The following is a 19,741-nucleotide window of genomic DNA, read 5'->3' on the forward strand; positions in this document are numbered from 1 at the left end:
CTGTACCTTCTTTTTTGAAAATCCATTTATTATTGGCCAAGCGTGTTTTCTTTTTACGAATATGTCTTTGTCTCTTATCAGCGATAAGTGATCTGTTATTTTGTTGATAGCTTTTTTAAATAAGTCCTGGGTTATGGTAGTTTCCCAAATCGACATTACCTCAAATTCCTCTAGTACTGCATTCAGATATTTCCAGGCCGAAGATTTCTTGTTTTCACTTATTTCCTTTCATAAAAGCTGGGACATTTGGTTGTCATAATCGTATTTTATTCTGTCCCATACTTTAATTGCTTGTTCTTTTCTTGCATACAGCTGGTTTTTTAGGCCAAATTCCAGCCTTACTTGAGCTTGGGATGCGTTGTTAGGCAGGCGGAAAAGGGTTTTAAAAGTTTTTGAGACCGCGTTGTTGATGATAACAGCGTCTTTTCCATTTAAGGCCTCACTACCGTATGCTAATGTCGGCAGCAATTTTGCTGATATCACCTTTAGGAAGGGACGATAAGTCAGATCGCTTATTGATTTCTGTATAATCCTCAATGCGGCTGTCAAGGCGTTTGCTTCTCTGTAAATATCAAGTTTTTGAGGGAGAAAGTTTCATTGTCATTGAATAAAACACCCAAATATTTATATTGGTCTACTTGTTCTAATTGCACTTTTTCCAAGAACCATTTAGCTTTGTGTTTAAGTCTTGAATTTTTTGTAATCACCATAACTTTAGTCTTTGTTTCACTTATTACCATCCCATTTTCTTTTGAATACACTGATATTCGAGCTATTAGCCGTTGTAAAGCCACTTCTGTATAGCTTAAGAGTACGACACTATCTGCATACAGCAAATTTGATATGTGCTTGTTAGCTAATTTAGGCTGATGTGCATTTATTTCATTCAGTACATCTGTTAGATCAGCTAAGAACAGGTTAAAAAGTAATGGGGCCAATACGCACCCTTGCTTTAGTCCTCCTGTTGTAGATATTTTATTAGTTAGGGGCAAACCATCCCCCATCCGCACTCTGACCCAAGCATCGGTATGCAGGAGTTGAATTAGCTTTAATAATGGGTCTGGGATACCTTGCTTTTGTAATTTTTTCCACAGGCGTTGTCTATCCACACAATCAAAAGCTGATCTAAAATCAACAAAGCACAAATATAAAGGTTGTTTTGTTAAAATTGCTTTGTCCATTAGTACCGATAGGGCTAAAGTGTTTGTAGCAGTTCCTAGACCTTTAATAAATCCTGTTTGATTAGGCGGGAGAATCTGATTGTCCTTTACCCAGTCAGATAAACTTGACAGTAGAATACCCGCAAACAGTTTAGCATCTGTATCTTGCAGCGTTATTAGACGATAGTTCTCAGGCAGGGCCCAATTTCCTTTCTTAAAGATGGGGGATATTAGCGATCCTCTCCAGGATTCTGGTATTGCCCGTATCCGTACGACCTCTTTAAAGACCTCTGTTAGATGTTCCGCCCATAGGGCTGGTTCCTCCTTATACATGGCAAATGGGATGCCGTTGGGACCCGGTGCCCATCTTTTTGTTTCTTTATTAGTTTAGACACTTGTTGCTGTGATATATCAATTTCACTATCATATTCTAAATTTAATGTAACCGTCCGTTTGTGATTACCATCCTGATTATTTATTTTCCCGTCAGGATTTAGATGTTTTATCAGAAAATTAACCCATTCAGTCATCGGTTAATACAGATGCTACAACGGATTTGTCCGGTCTTACTAGACCATTTATCATTTTCCAAAACTCCCTTGAGTTTGTTTGGTTACTAGCATAGACATTTTTTGTCCAAAGATCATGCTTATCTTTGTTTTTTTCATTCCAAATTAATTTCCTCAAATTTTGATTTGTGTTTTTTAGTTTAGTTGTTATTTCTTTGTTATTTGCAAGCTTGGTTAACTGTTTCCTGAGATTGTTTCGAGTCTGTCTCAATTTTCGTACTGTATATGGTAAATTAATATTTGTTTCCTTTTTTTCATTTGTGTCACTTGTTTTTTCTCAGTTTTAGATGAAGGATCATATGGTTTGACTAATTTGCGTGTGAAGTTTACCCATTGATCAATTACGGACTTCGTGGTTTTATCTTCAAAACCTTCTTTAACCAGTTTTTGCGCCAGTTCATTAATGTATTCTTTATTGTGTGGCTTCCAAATAAGTTTTCTATAATTGACAGTTCCCGTCTAACCGTGCATTGACAGATACAATTGGTGTTTTGTACTTGGAAATTTTGTAGTGATTATTTGCTGACTATGATCACTATCTGGCACCTTCCTTAGGTGATACTGCTGGAGCAGAGTTTTCTGATGAAAATCTATTGGGTTTTTAAGCTCTGGTTTGTCTATTTGTCATAATTAAAATTATTAATTATTAATTACTAATTATTTGTTTTGTGTAAATGTTTTAAACTTACCAACATGTACTAATGAGAAGAAAACCGACACGTGGGAATGCTTTCGTTTGCTATTTAATAAATGTGCATGTTTTATTAAATAAACGTTGCTGAGTGCTGTTTATTTTAAAGCACGAAACGCTTTTGAATTAATGCTTTTCTGTGTTGCAAAGGCTAGATAATTACATACACATAAGGGTATTAGTGGGGTTAACACTGTTTAATCACTATGCTGTGGTAATGTTGTTTTTGTCTCTTTTAATTAAGATGGTCTATTTTGGCCTAGAATAAAATGGCCGCCGTTTGCAGCCTGGCCTCGAGTGAGAGATTTGTGATGAGAGGGCCTTGCTGAATATGGTCGAAGTCATCTGACCACAGTCTTCGCCTGGTTAAAATTTTCCATGAGGACAGCAGCAGTACTGGGCGAGTCTCCAAGAAACATTCGAATAGCCTTGGAGGACAAAGGAGCCATAATGAATGAACTGAATGGACTCTGAAGTCATCATGTTAGTTCCGAGGAAATGTGGATGTCGAAAGATACATTTTTTTTAGTTCCTGTTCTGTCTTTTTATTTTTGTGATTTTTTTCTGAGCGGAGGTTTTCCAAATGTAGCGATGCTACATCCTTTCCTGCTCGCTCTGCTCAGCGGTTCAGCGGACGTTCAGAACATTTTATGTTTCTATAATATTGCAAGTTTCTTTATAAATATTGTTAGCCTAGAGAGGGTTTGAGGCCACTTTGCCACTTCTTCCCAAACCTGCGTTGGTGAGGATCGATGCTGTGAGGACGGTGACTCGGAAGACTACTACTGAGAGACTTGTCCTGATGACCCATTCTGACATTTAGCTAGAATAGGTAATTATGAGAAAATGATTTACTCTGATTGATTTTCTTTGACTAATTTTAGATAAAGAACCATAATTTTAAATACGGTGTTGATGATTATTTCTTGTCAATTATTGAGTACTCTATTTGATTATTGTTGTATAGATTGTTTAGATTATGACTCAGGACAATTACAATAACTAGGTCTTATCGACCTCAGTGTAGATGTGGGGTGTTTAGGAGTTTTCTTTCCACAGGTTCAGTGCTGGTAGAGTATTTGAGTGTATGTTAGTGAAATGGGCCCTAGTGTATGATGAGTGTATGTGCGTGTAACTGTGAAATTACTCTATCCGTGGAAGTAGGGAGATTTTGTACACCCCAATCTGCATCAATTTCCTGGTAGCAGAGTGAGGATGGTTATTGATGATTGTCTTGATCTGATTAGATTGCTTGTACATTAGCTTATTGATTATTGATTGATGTTGGTATATGTACTAATACTATATGTTGGAGTCGTCATGTTGAGTTATATGTAGTGCTTCTGGAACTTGGGAGCTAGTAGCAGTTCCGTAGTAGGGCAGAGGGAAGTATATGCTGCTCTCGGGAAAGACGGGATTGTTGGTCCTGTATGTATGCAGGAAAAGAAAACGTGTGACAATTGAAGTTGCGCGTCACATTGTCTGGGTTCGGAATCAGTGACATTGTATATGTTACTATTAGAAATATTTCTGGTATATAAGGAGTGCGTATGGTAGTGAAGGTTATCTGTGAAACTCTGGTCTTAAGTCCCAGGGATCCGTAAGGTTCACCGTTAAAGCTTATCGCGGGAGAAGTAATAGGTATTCTCTGAGCTTGTTTGAGAAACTGGGCAGAGGTAAGCTGCTTGGTTAATGTGTGATATAATTCTGTAGTAGAGCAGATTGTTCGCTGTTCTCGGGAAAAGCAGGATTCTGTGTGTATGTACTATATTTTCTTGTATGAATGTGCGTGAATGCTCATATATTTAGTTGATTGTAAGACTCTTTGGACAAGTCCTAGAGGAAACAATTAATGAATGTATGTTAGAAGGGCAGAGTAGAGGGATGTGCTACTGTGTCAACGGAATTCTTGTGAAATAGATTTTCTTTACTATTCTGTGGTTAACGAAGCAGACAATGGAGATGTTTATATGTTGTAACTAATAGATTTTGTAAAAATTTGACACGGAGTCTACTGAGAAATTTTGTAAAGGAGGGGTAGACGAGTGACAAGAGACAGGAGACAGAAGCGACTGCAGCGACTGCTGACGTCAAACAGACCGCGCTCTGATTGGATATTAGATCAGAACAGTGCTCGCGCTGAGATTGGTGCGTTGGTGTGAGCCGCGCAAGGATTGGAAGAGCTATTCTAGTGACGTAGACGCTCTAGGATTGGTGCGTTAGTGTGAGTCGCGCTGTTATTGGTTGAAAAATCATATTGTGCAGTTGTATTACGGAAGGGATTAGAAAGTTTGGTAAAAGTTAAAATGTATTACCAAGAAGAGAAAAAGAAAAAATCTTTGTTCAGAAAGATAAAAAATTGGTTTGACAAGGATAAAGATGTTAAAACGAGAGAGGGTGAATTGTTACCTCCATCGAAAACGCCTGCATCCTTCATGGCTGCGAGATATGGGTATCATACCTGTATATGGTTGGAGAATTGGGTTAGGTATACAAAGGAAGATGGAGTTTTAGCATTTCCAGAACATGGTTCATTTAATCTGGCCGTGTTGAAAAATTTACGGGAAAAGATGTTATGTCTTGACCCAAGACCAAGGCCGACACAGTTTGAGGCTTTAGTGGAATGGGAAGAGGAAGTACATGAGCGAGAGAAACAGAGGTCTGGAGGAAACTATAGGTATATGTTTGGGAGGAGACATGGTCGTGAAACTCATCATGATCGAATGACGAGATGGCGAGATGCTAGTATGTCAGAGGGATTATATCCTATGAGAACAGTTGAAGAGGGAACAGAAAGGGTTCCTGAGGCAGAAGTGAGGAGATATGGAGTTAATGAATATGAGGATGAGGTCTTGAATGACATGATTTACAAAAGACCACCTCCATATAGACCAGAACCAGAAGAGAGTACACCAGTTGTTTCTCCGATAAGAGATACAGTGCGTATCATTGAGACAGAAAATGTGACACCTGAGTTAAGAAGTGGTAATCCTTTCAGGGAAAGAGAGAATAGAAGCAGTGGCGAAAATACGAGAGAATTAGCCAGAACTACATCGGAATTGACTGAAAAGATCAAAGAGCTGACAAAGAATCTAGACGCTGTTACGGTGCCCGTAACTATAGGTCCGATTATGCCTGTTTTTGATAAGCAGAGGACGGGTGAGAATGGTTTGGTGATTCCATATGTTGGGAATAAATTGACAAGTTTGGCTGGTCCTTCAGGAGATTCATGAAAAAGGACAGGAAAATCCAGACATGACACATGTAGTGAAGGATTAGAGGTACAGTCTAATTCAGGACTGGATACTGGTGAAGCTAGTTGTTCAGGGATGCCAATTTTAGAACCGCAGAAGAAAGTGGTTCCAGTGAGAAAATCTACTGAAATAACAGCTGAAGATTTGAATGAATGGATGAAAGTTCTTCAAAAGAGGGATAAAGATTCACAAGCAATTGATGTGGCTAGGTTACGTGTAGAATTAGAAGAGCTTGTTGCAGGGACAGTTCCTACAGAGATTCTTAAAAATCATCATGATGGTGAATTGTTATTTATGTGTAAAAACATCACCTGGAGAACTAAAAATACACATGACAGATTAAGAGCAATAGCAAATGACTATGGAGTTGACATTGATAAGGTGAAAGCTTTGCAGAAGTCTTACAGGATGGATTTCACAGATAAAGATATTGAAAATTTGAATGGTACTGGTAGAACAGGACAGATTAAAGAGATGATCGCTTTATTGCGAAAATGGGGTGATGTTGAGAAGTGGAAGGATAGGTGGTACAAGAAGAGAGAAGAATCAGGGGATAGGACTTATTCAGCATTTCCAGTGAGAGAAAAAGAGAAACCAGTGGATACTTATCCTATGAGAGAAATACCTGGAGGAGGATATGTACATGTTCCATGGACCAGACAGGATATTTTATCATTTACGAATGATTTCCCTCGATTGAGAGAAAAGCCCGTCGAGTGGTATAGGCAGGTAGACAGGTTTGTGAAATTGTCAAAAGTGCTGTGGATTGACCTGAATAGTCTGTTTGATATAATTGTTCCAGCAGATTTGTGGGCTGAGTGTAAAATAGTTGTAAGTTGGCCTACTGAGGAATATCCAAGAGATCAGAGAACAGGAGCACCAGATCCAGAAGTAATGAGAAAGTATGAGCAGGTGATCATATACCTGAAAAATAAAGTACCTCCAAAAGAGACAGACTGGGTTAAAATAGATCGAACACATCAGGAAGCAAAAGAATCAGTTCATGCTTTTTACGAGAGGCTGATACTGGCGTTTAAACAATTCAGTGGAGATGAACACCTGGGTGACAAGGATTTGAGTCATTTTGTATACAGATTTGTATATGGCCTGAGACCTGAGATTAGTGAAAGAATTCGTGAGCATACTGTGGATTGGCAGAGTAAGAAAATAGATGAGATTCTGAGACATGCAAAATACTTCAGTGATGAAATTGAAGCAAAACAGAGAAAGCTGAAAGAGAAAGCAATGTGGGCACAAGTGAAAGTTGCGGAAAGACAGGAAGCACAGTTGGTGGAACAGGCGAATAATGCAGGAAATAATGCAGGGAATAGACCTAGGTATGCAGGGAAAGGAAAGGGGAATCTTGAGGAAGCTAAAAAAAAGTTCCCATGTCACAACTGTGGCCAACTGGAACATTGGAGATCTGAGTGTACCAATCCACCATTAGTGAATAATGAGGGAAAATCCTTAACCCCTTCGCTGCTAGGCCTTTTCCCCTCCTGTGCTAAGCCTTTTTGGGGCTATTTGGGGTAGTGCGCGCTTAGGCCCCTGTAACTTTTTGACCACATTAGGTATCCACGCCAAATTTGCGTCCTTGTCTTCCAACATCTTGGGGATTCTAAAGGTACCCAGGGTTTGTGGATTCTCCTAGAGGGTTCCCAGAAATTAGTCAAAATACAGCAAAATGTTGTTTTTTTTGTGAAAAATGGGAAAAACGGGCTGCAAATGAAAGCTTCTGGGTTTTTCTCTGCAAATGGTATCAAAAAAGGGTTTGTGGGGCTGAAATCACCATTTCTCCAGCTTTTAGGGAATGACAGAATTTTGTTAGAAAACCAACATTTTTTACACAGTTTTGGCATTTTTCTGGGACATACCCTATTTTTGCTATTTTTTGTGCTTTCAACCTCCTTCCAGTTAATGGTAGAAATGGGTACAAAAACAGTAATGGATCCTGGAAAGCTATACATTTTTGAAAAGTAGACAAAATTCTGAATTCAGCAAGGGGTCATTTGTGTAGATCCATCAAGGTTTCTTTATAGAAACTACCAGTTAAATATAGGAAAAATTAAAAATTAGTTGAAAAAAGCATCCTTTTGAGTCAACGTTTTCACCTGTAACTTCTTCTAATTATCACATCTCTTAGAAAGCAATGTACCGTTACATCAACTGGACCTTCCTGGTTGTGGGGATATATAGGACTTGTAGGTTCACCAAGAGCCCAACGAACCCAGAGTGAAAAACTGAGCAGCATTTTGTAATGTTTTTTTTTTTTTGTTCCGGGTATATAGCAATTATTGTGGGAAAATGTATACATGGAAAAATCGGTATGAAAGACACCTATGTATTTCTGAAATGGGAACAAATTACAGAGTTTAGAAACAGTGCATATTTGCACATTTTCGAAATTGGGAATACTCATACTTGCATGGCAATTATTGGTCATTTTTCAAAATGACTTTTTTTTTTACACAATGTCTTTCATTTGGAAGGGAGAAATGCATCCAACATCAATAGGTAATAACAGTTGCTTTACAAATCTGAACTACCCTAAGTCTCCTGATAAAAATGGTACCTCACTTGTGTGGGTAGGCATAGTGCCCACGACAGGAAGTGGCTCAAAACCTAAGCTGAACACACCACATTTTCACACTGAAAATTTACACATTTTTGCGAAGAGTCTAGCTGTAGTTTTTGAACCCTAGCCCTGCCGGCATCTAGGGAAACCTAGCAAACCTATACATTTTTGAAAACTAGACACCGAGGGGAATCCAGGATGGGGTGACTTGACTGCCTCCCACCATGGTCTGTTACCCAGAATCCCTTGCAAACGTAAAAAAATGACAAAAAAACACATTTTCCCCACATTTCTGGGATGGAAAGTTCTGGAATCTGCGTGGATCCACAAATTTCCACCCATCCCGCGTTCCCCAAAGTCCTACGAGAAAAATGGTACCTCACTTGTGCGGGTCGGCCTAGTGCCCGCGACAGGAAATGGCGCAAAACGCAACGTGGTCACACCTCAATTTTGCAGTGAAAAATGACCCTTTTTTGGCAAAGTGACTAGCTGTAGTTTTTGAACCCTAGCCCTGCCGGCACCTAGGGAAACCTAGCAAACCTATACATTTTTGAAAACTAGACACCCAAGGGAATCCAGGATGGGGTGACTTGACTGCCTCCCACCATGGTCTGTTACCCAGAATCCCTTGCAAACGTAAAAAAATGACAAAAAAAACACATTTTCCCCACATTTCTGGGATGGAAAGTTCTGGAATCTGCGTGGATCCACAAATTTCCACCCACCCCGCGTTCCCCAAAGTCCTACGAGAAAAATGGTACCTCACTTGTGCGGGTCGGCCTAGTGCCCACGACAGGAAACGGCGCAAAACGCAACGTGGTCACACCTCAATTTTGCAGTGAAAAATGACCCTTTTTTGGCAAAGTGACTAGCTGTAGTTTTTTAACCCTAGCCCTGCCGGCACCTAGGGAAACCTAGCAAACCTATACATATTTGAAAACTAGACACCCAGGGGAATCCAGGATGGGGTGACTTGACTGCCTCCCACCATGGTCTGTTACCCAGAATCCCTTGCAAACGTAAAAAAATGACAAAAAAAACACATTTTCCCCACATTTCTGGGATGGAAAGTTCTGGAATCTGCGTGGATCCACAAATTTCCACCCACCCCGCGTTCCCCAAAGTCCTACGAGAAAAATGGTACCTCACTTGTGCGGGTCGGCCTAGTGCCCGCGACAGGAAACGGCGCAAAACGCAACGTGGTCACACCTCAATTTTGCAGTCAAAAATTACCCTTTTTTGGCAAAGTGACTAGCTGTAGTTTTTGAACCCTAGCACTGCCGGCACCTAGGGAAACCTAGCAAACCTATACATTTTTGAAAACTAGACACCCAGGGGAATCCAGGATGGGGTGACTTGACTGCCTCCCACCATGGTCTGTTACCCAGAATCCCTTGCAAACGTAAAAAAATGACAAAAAAAACACATTTTCCCCACATTTCTGGGATGGAAAGTTCTGGAATCTGCGTGGATCCACAAATTTCCACCCACCCCGCGTTCCCCAAAGTCCTACGAGAAAAATGGTACCTCACTTGTGCGGGTCGGCCTAGTGCCCGCGACAGGAAACGGCGCAAAACGCAACGTGGTCACACCTCAATTTTGCAGTCAAAAATTACCCTTTTTTGGCAAAGTGACTAGCTGTAGTTTTTGAACCCTAGCACTGCCGGCACCTAGGGAAACCTAGCAAACCTATACATTTTTGAAAACTAGACACCCAGGGGAATCCAGGATGGGGTGACTTGACTGCCTCCCACCATGGTCTGTTACCCAGAATCCCTTGCAAACGTAAAAAAAAATGACAAAAAAAACACATTTTCCCAACATTTTTGTGATGGAAAGTTCTGGAATCTGCGTGGATCCACAAATTTCCACCCACCCCACGTTCCCCAAAGTCTTACGAGAAAAATGGTACCTCACTTGTGTGGGTCGACATAGTGCCCGCGACAGGAAACGGCGCAAAACGCAACGTGGTCACACCTCAATTTTGCAGTGAAAAATGACCCTTTTTTGGCAAAGTGACTAGCTGTAGTTTTTGAACCCTAGCCCTGCCGGCACCTAGGGAAACCTAGCAAACCTATACATTTTTGAAAACTAGACACCTAGGGGAATCCAGGATGGGGTGACTTGACTGGCTCCCACCATGGTCTGTTACCCAGAATCCCTTGCAAACGTAAAAAAATGACAAAAAAAACACATTTTCCCCACATTTCTGGGATGGAAAGTTCTGGAATCTGCGTGGATCCACAAATTTCCACCCACCCGCGTTCCCCAAAGTCCTACGAGAAAAATGGTACCTCACTTGTGCGGGTTGGCCTAGTGCCCGCGACAGGAAACGGCGCAAAACGCAACAAGGTCACACCTCAATTTTGCGGTGAAAAATGACCCTTTTTTGGCAAAGTGACTAGCTGTAGTTTTTGAACCCTAACCCTGCCGGCAGCTAGGGAAACCTACCAAACCCAGACATTTCTGAAAACTAGACACCCGGCGGCTTCCAGGGAGGTATGGCTTGCGTGGATCCCCCCACGTTTCCTTACCCAGAATCCCCTGCAAACCTCAATTTTAGCTGAAAAAATCACTTTTTTCACACATTTTGGGGTGGGAAAGTTGTGGCATCACCGGGCTCACACAAATTTACCACCACCCAGCGTTCCCCCGGGTCTCCCGGTAAAAATGGTGCCTCACTTGTGTGGGAGGCCCAAGTACCCGCGGCAGGCAAGGGCCCAAAACGTAGTGAGGCGACATCAAAATGGCCTATCGCAAAACCACCTGGTTTTGCAAGGGGGGTCACTTAGGTTTTTGGCCCGGTGCTCGGCGGCCATCTAGGGAATCCTACCAAACCCACGCATTTCTGAAAACTAGACACCCGGCGGCTTCCAGGGAGGTATGGCTTGCGTGGATCCCCCAACGTTTCCTTACCCAGAATCCCCTGCAAACCTCAATTTTAGCTGAAAAAATCACTTTTTTCACACATTTTGGGGTGGGAAAGTTGTGGCATCACCGGGCTCACACAAATTTACCACCACCCAGCGTTCCCCCAGGTCTCCCGGTAAAAATGGTGCCTCACTTTTGTGGGAGGCCCAAGTACCCGCGGCAGGCAAGGGCCCAAAACGTAGTGAGGCGACATCAAAATGGCCTATCGCAAAACCACCTGGTTTTGCAAGGGGGGTCACTTAGGTTTTTGGCCCGGTGCTCGGCGGCCATCTAGGGAATCCTACCAAACCCACGCATTTCTGAAAACTAGACACCCGGCGGCTTCCAGGGAGGTATGGCTTGCGTGGATCCCCCAACGTTTCCTTACCCAGAATCCCCTGCAAACCTCAATTTTAGCTGAAAAAATCACTTTTTTCACACATTTTGGGGTGGGAAAGTTGTGGCATCACCGGGCTCACACAAATTTACCACCACCCAGCGTTCCCCCAGGTCTCCCGGTAAAAATGGTGCCTCACTTGTGTGGGAGGCCCAAGTACCCGCGGCAGGCAAGGGCCCAAAACGTAGTGAGGCGACATCAAATTGGCCTATCGCAAAACCACCTGGTTTTGCAAGGGGGGTCACTTTGGTTTTTGGCCCGGTGCTCGGCGGCCATCCAGGGAAACCTACCAAACCCATGCATTTCTGAAAACTAGACACCCGGCGGCTTCCAGGGAGGTATGGCTTGCGTGGATCCCCCAACGTTTCCTTACCCAGAATCCCCTGCAAACCTCAATTTTAGCTGAAAAAATCACTTTTTTCACACATTTTGGGGTGGGAAAGTTGTGGCATCACCAGGCTCACACAAATTTACCACCACCCAGCGTTCCCCCAGGTCTCCCGGTAAAAATGGTGCCTCACTTGTGTGGGAGGCCCAAGTACCCGCGGCAGGCAAGGGCCCAAAACGTAGTGAGGCGACATCAAAATGGCCTATCGCAAAACCACCTGGTTTTGCAAGGGGGGTCACTTAGGTTTTTGGCCCGGTGCTCGGCGGCCATCTAGGGAATCCTACCAAACCCACGCATTTCTGAAAACTAGACACCCGGCGGCTTCCAGGGAGGTATGGCTTGCGTGGATCCCCCAACGTTTCCTTACCCAGAATCCCCTGCAAACCTCAATTTTAGCTGAAAAAATCACTTTTTTCACACATTTTGGGGTGGGAAAGTTGTGGCATCACCGGGCTCACAAAAATTTACCACCACCCAGCGTTCCCCCAGGTCTCCCGGTAAAAATGGTGCCTCACTTGTGTGGGAGGCCCAAGTACCCGCGGCAGGCAAGGGCCCAAAACGTAGTGAGGCGACATCAAATTGGCCTATCGCAAAACCACCTGGTTTTGCAAGGGGGGTCACTTTGGTTTTTGGCCCGGTGCTCGGCGGCCATCTAGGGAAACCTACCAAACCCATGCATTTCTGAAAACTAGACACCCGGCGGCTTCCAGGGAGGTATGGCTTGCGTGGATCCCCCAACGTTTCCTTACCCAGAATCCCCTGCAAACCTCAATTTTAGCTGAAAAAATCACTTTTTTCACACATTTTGGAGTGGGAAAGTTGTGGCATCACCGGGCTCACACAAATTTACCACCACCCAGCGTTCCCCCAGGTCTCCCGGTAAAAATGGTGCCTCACTTGTGTGGGAGGCCCAAGTACCGGCGGCAGGCAAGGTGTCAAGTTTTCAGAAATGCGTGGGTTTGGTAGGTTTCCCTAGATGGCCGCCGAGCACCGGGCCAAAAACCTAAGTGACCCCCCTTGCAAAACCAGGTGGTTTTGCGATAGGCCATTTTGATGTCGCATCACTGCGTTTTCGGCCCTTGCCTGCCCCGGGTACTTGGGCCTCCCACACAAGTGAGGCACCATTTTTACCGGCAGACCTGGGGGAACGCTGGGTGGTGGTAAATTTGTGTGAGCCCGGTGATGCCACAACTTTCCCACCCCAAAATGTGTGAAAAAAGTGATTTTTTCAGCTAAAATTGAGGTTTGCAGGGGATTCTAGGTAAGGAAACGTTGGGGGATCCACGCAAGCCATACCTCCCTGGAAGCCGCCGGGTGTCTAGTTTTCAGAAATGCGTGGGTTTGGTAGGTTTCCCTAGATGGCCGCCGAGCACCGGGCCAAAAACCTAAGTGACCCCCCTTGCAAAACCAGGTGGTTTTGCGATAGGCCATTTTGATGTCGCCTCACTACGTTTTGGGCCCTTGCCTGCCGCGGGTACTTGGGCCTCCCACACAAGTGAGGCACCATTTTTACCGGGAGACCTGGGGGAACGCTGGGTGGTGGTAAATTTGTGTGAGCCCAGTGATGCCACAACTTTCCCACCCCAAAATGTGTGAAAAAAGTGATTTTTTTCAGCTAAAATTGAGTTTTGCAGGGGATTCTGGGTAAGGAAACGTTGGGGGATCCACGCAAGCCATACCTCCCTGGAAGCCGCCGGGTGTCTAGTTTTCAGAAATGCGTGGGTTTGGTAGGTTTCCCTAGATGGCCGCTGAGCACCGGGCCAAAAACCTAAGTGACGCCCCTTGCAAAACCAGGTGGTTTTGCGATAGGCCATTTTGATGTCGCATCACTGCGTTTTCGGCCCTTGCCTGCCGCGGGTACTTGGGCCTCCCACACAAGTGAGGCACCATTTTTACCGGGAGACCTGGGGGAACGCTGGGTGGTGGTAAATTTGTGTGAGCCCGGTGATGCCACAACTTTCCCACCCCAAAATGTGTGAAAAAAGTGATTTTTTCAGCTAAAATTGAGGTTTGCAGGGGATTCTGGGTAAGGAAACGTTGGGGGATCCACGCAAGCCATACTTCCTTGGAAGCCGCCGGGTGTCTAGTTTTCAGAAATGTGTGGGTTTGGTAGGTTTCCCTAGATGGCCGCCGAGCACCGAGCCAAAAACCAAAGTGACCCCCCTTGCAAAACCAGATTAACTATTGTTCCTACAGCGTGAGAATTTTGGAATAATATTGCAAAGAAAATGTGGCAGACATTTTGAGGTTTGCAGGACATTAGGAAAAAAAAATTTTTGGAATTCACAAGAGAGACATCACCATGAACTCCCATGAGTTTTCGACAATATCTACAGTTGGTGGGTTATTCTTGCATGGAAAGTGTACCTTGGCAGAGAAACTAAAGACAAAGATTCCTGCACAACCATCTATTCCTCAAACACACACACATACTGGTTGGATTTGGCACGAGGGCGAGTCATGGTTCAGTGTATTAAATTTTATTAACAAGAGATTTCACAAAAATGAAATTCACAAAAAACCAAACCAATGACTCGCAGCTCGTGAGCTGTAAAGCCACGTCAAGGCACCAACCACTTTACAGGCCATTCACACACCTTTCATACGTGATACAAACAAGACCATTCGCACCACCAGGCACAAAAGCAACACATTACAAAATTCACCAAAAAGGGACAAGGTACACCCTGCTTCAGAAAGACAAATATTACTGCACAGCCATCTAATCCGCAAGCACACACACATACTGGTTGGATTTGGCACGAGGGTGAGTGATGGTTCAGTAGATACAATTGTATTAGCAAGTGATTTCACATAAATGAAATGCACTGGTAATAATTGAAAGGGCGAAAAACTGAACCATTGACTCACAGCTCGTGAGCTGTAAAGCCACGACAAGGCACCAACCTCTTTACAGGCCATTCATACACCTTTCATACGTGTGAGACATACAAAACCATTCACACCGCCAGCCGCGGGCCCATCACATAACAAAACTCACACCAGCACACAGCGCCATTCAAGGGCCCATTATTATTATTAGGGAGGTTTATAAAGCGCTTGGTTACGCTAGAAAGCGTGTCCCCGCGCTACACCTGAAAACTCAAAGCAGTAGTGAGGAGTAGGCTCGATTATCTTGAGAAAAGGTGTGTTGTTAAGTTCTTCCGGAAGCTGGATTCCGATGGGTCTAGGCGGAGATTAAGAGGCAGGGCGTTCCAGCGCTTCGCTGCCAAATGGCGAAAAGAGCATCCACCCATACGGGCCTTTCTGATCCTAGGAACCACAAGTAGACCTCCGTGTGAAGAGCGCAGAGCACGTGAGGGTACATACTTGATGACAAGGTTTCACACGCCCACAATCCAGACACAGCAACTACACAGGCTGATGGATTGCGTGGAGTGGCACTCAGCTAGCAGTGTGTGTAGTGACCAGCAGAAAGTCACTACTCACACACAGCCAGCCGAGCACCAGTCCACACACACCGCTAGGCAAACACCAGTCCACGCACACCGCTAGCGAAGCGCCAGTCCAGGCACACCACCAGCCAATCGCCAGTCCAGGCACACCGCCAGCCAATCGCCAGTCCAGGCACACCGCCAGCCAATCGCCAGTCCAGGCACACCGGCAGCCGATCGCCAATCCACGCACACCGCCAGCCAATCGCCAGTCCAGGCACACCGCCAGCCAATCGCCAGTCCAGGCACACCGGCAGCCGATCGCCAATCCACACACACCGCCAGCCAAGCTCCAGTCCACGGACACCACCAGCCAAGCACCAGTCCGCACACACCACCAGTCCACGCACACCGCCAGCCAAGTACCAGTCCACGCACACCGCCAGCCAAGCACCATTCCACGCACACCGCCAACCAAGCTCCAGTCCACGCACACCACCAGCCAAGCTCCAGTCCACGGACACCACCAGCCAAGCACCAGTCCACACACACCACCAGTCCACGCACACCGCCAGCCAAGTACCAGTCCACGCACACCGCCAGCCAAGCACCATTCCACGCACACCGCCAGCCAAGCTCCAGTCCACGCACACCACCAGCCACGCACCAGTCCACGCAGACCACCAGTCCATGCACACCGCCAGACCACGCACACCGCCAGACCACGCACACCGCCAGCCAAGCACCATTCCACGCACACCACCAACCAAGTGCCAGTCCACACACACCAACAGCCAAGCGCAAGCCTACACACACCGCCATCACATTTAGGATTTTTTTAGAAAAAAATAAAAACAAAAACAAATCGCAAATAGATACAAATCTTCTAACAGAAAATCAGCAACTAAATACATTGCACTAACACCAACCTTGAAACAGAATCAAATTATCCAAAGAATACAGACCAGGCAGTTCACTTTACCACTCATGAATGCTCCCAAAAATTCTTTCGCGTGTGGTACGCTCTAAAACAAGCAGGGAGACACAGTGCAGGATGAGAAGGACAGTCGGGGCAGTACATACGACTCTCCTTCCGCGAACCTCTTCGCCAACAGACTCTACATCTCCTACTGCGAAAATCTTTTGCGGGTGTGGGAGGAATGTGATCTGGAAAGTGGCGTTCTTTCAATCTAGCAACATCCTCCACCACTCCAACTCTAGGAACACTTGCCTGTTCCACTACAACAAGGCTGCCTATTACAGACTCCTGAAACTTAGCAAAAGTCATCTTTGACTCAGGGCAAGAATCCTTGAACACAACAAAAGCATTAAACATTGCCAAGTGGAAAAGATGGATAGCCAACTTCTTGTACCAAATGTAAGCCTTACGAAGAGCAGTGTAAGGTTCCAACCTCTGATCTACTCTGTCAACACCACCCATGTGCCTATTATAGTCTAAAATGCACACAGGTTTGCGCGCTTCAGCGACCTGACCCCAAACAGTCACAGGTGCAGTGCTTTCATCATGGATGGTAGTCAGCATGTAGACATCTCTCCTGTCTGTAAACTTCACAGCAAGAAGCTCCTGGCAACGCAACGCACTGCACTGTCCCCGCCCAAGCTTTTGACAAACAAGTTCTTTCGGGAAACCTTTACGGTTAGAGCGGATAGTGCCACAAGCAAGAGTGTCCACTTTGGCCAATTCCCTGAACAACCGCACACCAGTGTAGAAGTTATCTACATATAAATGGTGGCCTTTGTTAAAAAATCCTCTCCCAAGTTCCCAAACAATTTTCTCAGTCTCTCCAAAAGTGGACGGACAACCAGGGGGGTTAATCCTAGATTCCTTACCGGTGTACACCCTGAAATTAGAGACATATCCAGTCCTACTGTCACACAGCATATACAGCTTTATTCCATAGCGTGCCCTCTTACTAGGAATGTATTGCCTAAAAACCAAGCGGCCCTTGAACAACACCAAAGACTCATCCACTGCAATTTCTTTCCCAGGGGCATAAATCTCAGAAAATCGATCAACAAAGTGATCAAGGACAGGCCTAATCTTAAAAAGACGGTCACAGTCAGGGTGATCTCGTGGCAACGCTGAACCATTATCAACAAAATGCATCATCCGAAGCAGAAGCAAATACCTGTCACGAGTCATGACTGCCGGAAAAATAGACGTTGCCATCAAGGGACTGCTAGACCAATATGAAGACATTGATGGCTTCCTTAGCAAGCCCATCAAAAAAGTTAAACCCAAGAACTTCTTCATCTCTTCAACATTTGTGGGAGTCCACCGGGTAGCTCTAGAGTGTGGCTTAAGACTGGCACTGTTGTCCCTCAAAAACTGTTCGGCATACAAATTAGTCTGCTCAACAATCTCTGCCAAAAACACATTGTCCATAAACAACTGAAAAAAAGTTGCCGGCAAAAAGTTTTCAGTACTCACTCTAGACCCTGAAACACCAGTAAACTATGGCAATGCCGGCTGCACCATGCCAGGGGCAACCCAGAGGTCATCACTTTCAAAGGGAAGCCTTGCAGCCCCAGCCTGCAGCCCAGATGCCTCTTGCCGCACTACACCAACGGGAAGCCTTGCAGCCCCAGCCTGCAGCCCAGATGCCTCTTGCCGCACTACACCAACGGGAAGCCTTGCAGCCGCAGGCTGCAGCCCAGAAGCCTCTTGCCGCACTACACCAACGGGAAGCCTTGCAGCCCCAGGCTGCAGCCCAGATGCCTCTTGCCACACTATCGGCACATCAGTCTCCTCCTCTAACACAGGCACTTCATCCGCACTAAGAGTATCTTCATCATCCGATGACCCCATACAGAGAAAACTCACTGCCAGAATCGTCCCCTGCCTCCTCTCCCTCAGATGCAGAGTCAGTCTCTGAACCATGGTCAGAGGAAGACTCAAACAGCAAACCAACAACCTGCTGAGCAGTAATCCTGCGGCTAGCCATTATACTTACTAAGATAGAAGACTGCACAAACAAGTCAACAACAACCAACAATGTGCAAACCTAGTAAGTAAAGAAATGTGTACCTTTATCACAAAGATCAATGTACTCAAAAACTATACAATCCAATTACAAGAGACAGCTGCACTCACCAGAAACCAACTCTGCAGTGACACAGCAGAAACCAACGATATCAAACTAGAAAGAAGAAAAAAAAACAAATTACTCACAAGACAACAAAATACACGTCGAGCACCAATGCAAAAAGTTTTTGACACTCAAAAACCAAACATACTGCTATTATTACACCATTTGCAAAAAAAACAAGCATTTACAATGCAATGGTCTCGGCAATATTATAGGTAGAGCTATTGGTATTGCTCATTATTTTTTTTATCATTTTTGTACCCCTAAATAAATGGCATTGTCATTTCTATTGGCATTAGCTTTTTTTTTGCATATGTGATACCTATTGTATTAGCAGAGAGAGAGTGAAGTAGTGAGATAGAGAGAGAGATGGGGTTGGGCCCACTGGAAAGGTCCCTGGAGGAGGTCATAAAGTCATGGCTCAGGCAGATACGGATCCTACAAAGGAAACTGAGGTGTCAACTGGTTGCAAGGAACCTTTGAGAAACATTACTGATGGAATATTACTATATCTCATCTTGTCTTTAGATATCCACTTTTCCCTGCAGACAACTTCTCTCTCTCAATGCAATGGTCTCGGCATTGTTAAGGTTAAAGGTATTGGCATTGCTCATGACATTATTTTTGTTTATGTTTTAAAAACATTTAAAGAAACGGCATTGTTATTTACAATGTCAATAGCTTAATCACTCTCAAATGCGAGACCTATTGCATTTGCACCCACACACAGAGGCACCCACACAGAGCAACCCACACACAAATAGAGCCACCCACAGAGCCACCTACACACACACAGTTACCCACAGACAGACCCACCACGCATAGAGCCACCTACAAAAAAAAGCCACACACACAGAGCCACGCACACACACACAGACCCTCCCCCACACACACAGCCACCCACACACACACACAAAGAGCCACACCCTCACACACACACAGCCACCCCACACAGAGCCCCCCCCCACACACACACACAGAGCCACACAGTTGAAGTTAATGTTTTACTCAATGTTTATATATTCCCATACTTCTTGTCAAATAATAACTGTTCCGGCAGGGTTAATGGTGTTACCTCAGGTTGAAAGGAAAGAAGTAGGTCTCCTGCACTTTAAACATCAGTTTAACTATTTCCATATATGGTCTGTGCATTATATTGTATATGAAGTTACTCTCAGTGGAAGCCCAACAATAAAGCTTTTTTTTTTTTTTTATTATTAAACTGACCTCTCCCCGACGCTGTACCCACTGTGCTCAGGTTCAAAGTCCCCATACTTTCTTACATGACTGGA

The 19,741-nt window shown here is 44.6% G+C and overlaps 1 protein-coding gene across 2 annotated transcripts in view; it reads left to right on the forward strand.

The window, feature by feature from the left end:
• The window catches only part of LOC146868233 (uncharacterized), a 204,942-nt gene that overhangs the window by 966 nt on the left and 184,235 nt on the right, over positions 1-19,741 (forward strand). The window lies entirely within an intron of this gene.

This window comes from Triturus cristatus, chromosome 1_2 (assembly GCF_964204655.1).
Source record: "Triturus cristatus chromosome 1_2, aTriCri1.1, whole genome shotgun sequence".
Classification (NCBI taxonomy): domain Eukaryota; kingdom Metazoa; phylum Chordata; class Amphibia; order Caudata; family Salamandridae; genus Triturus; species Triturus cristatus.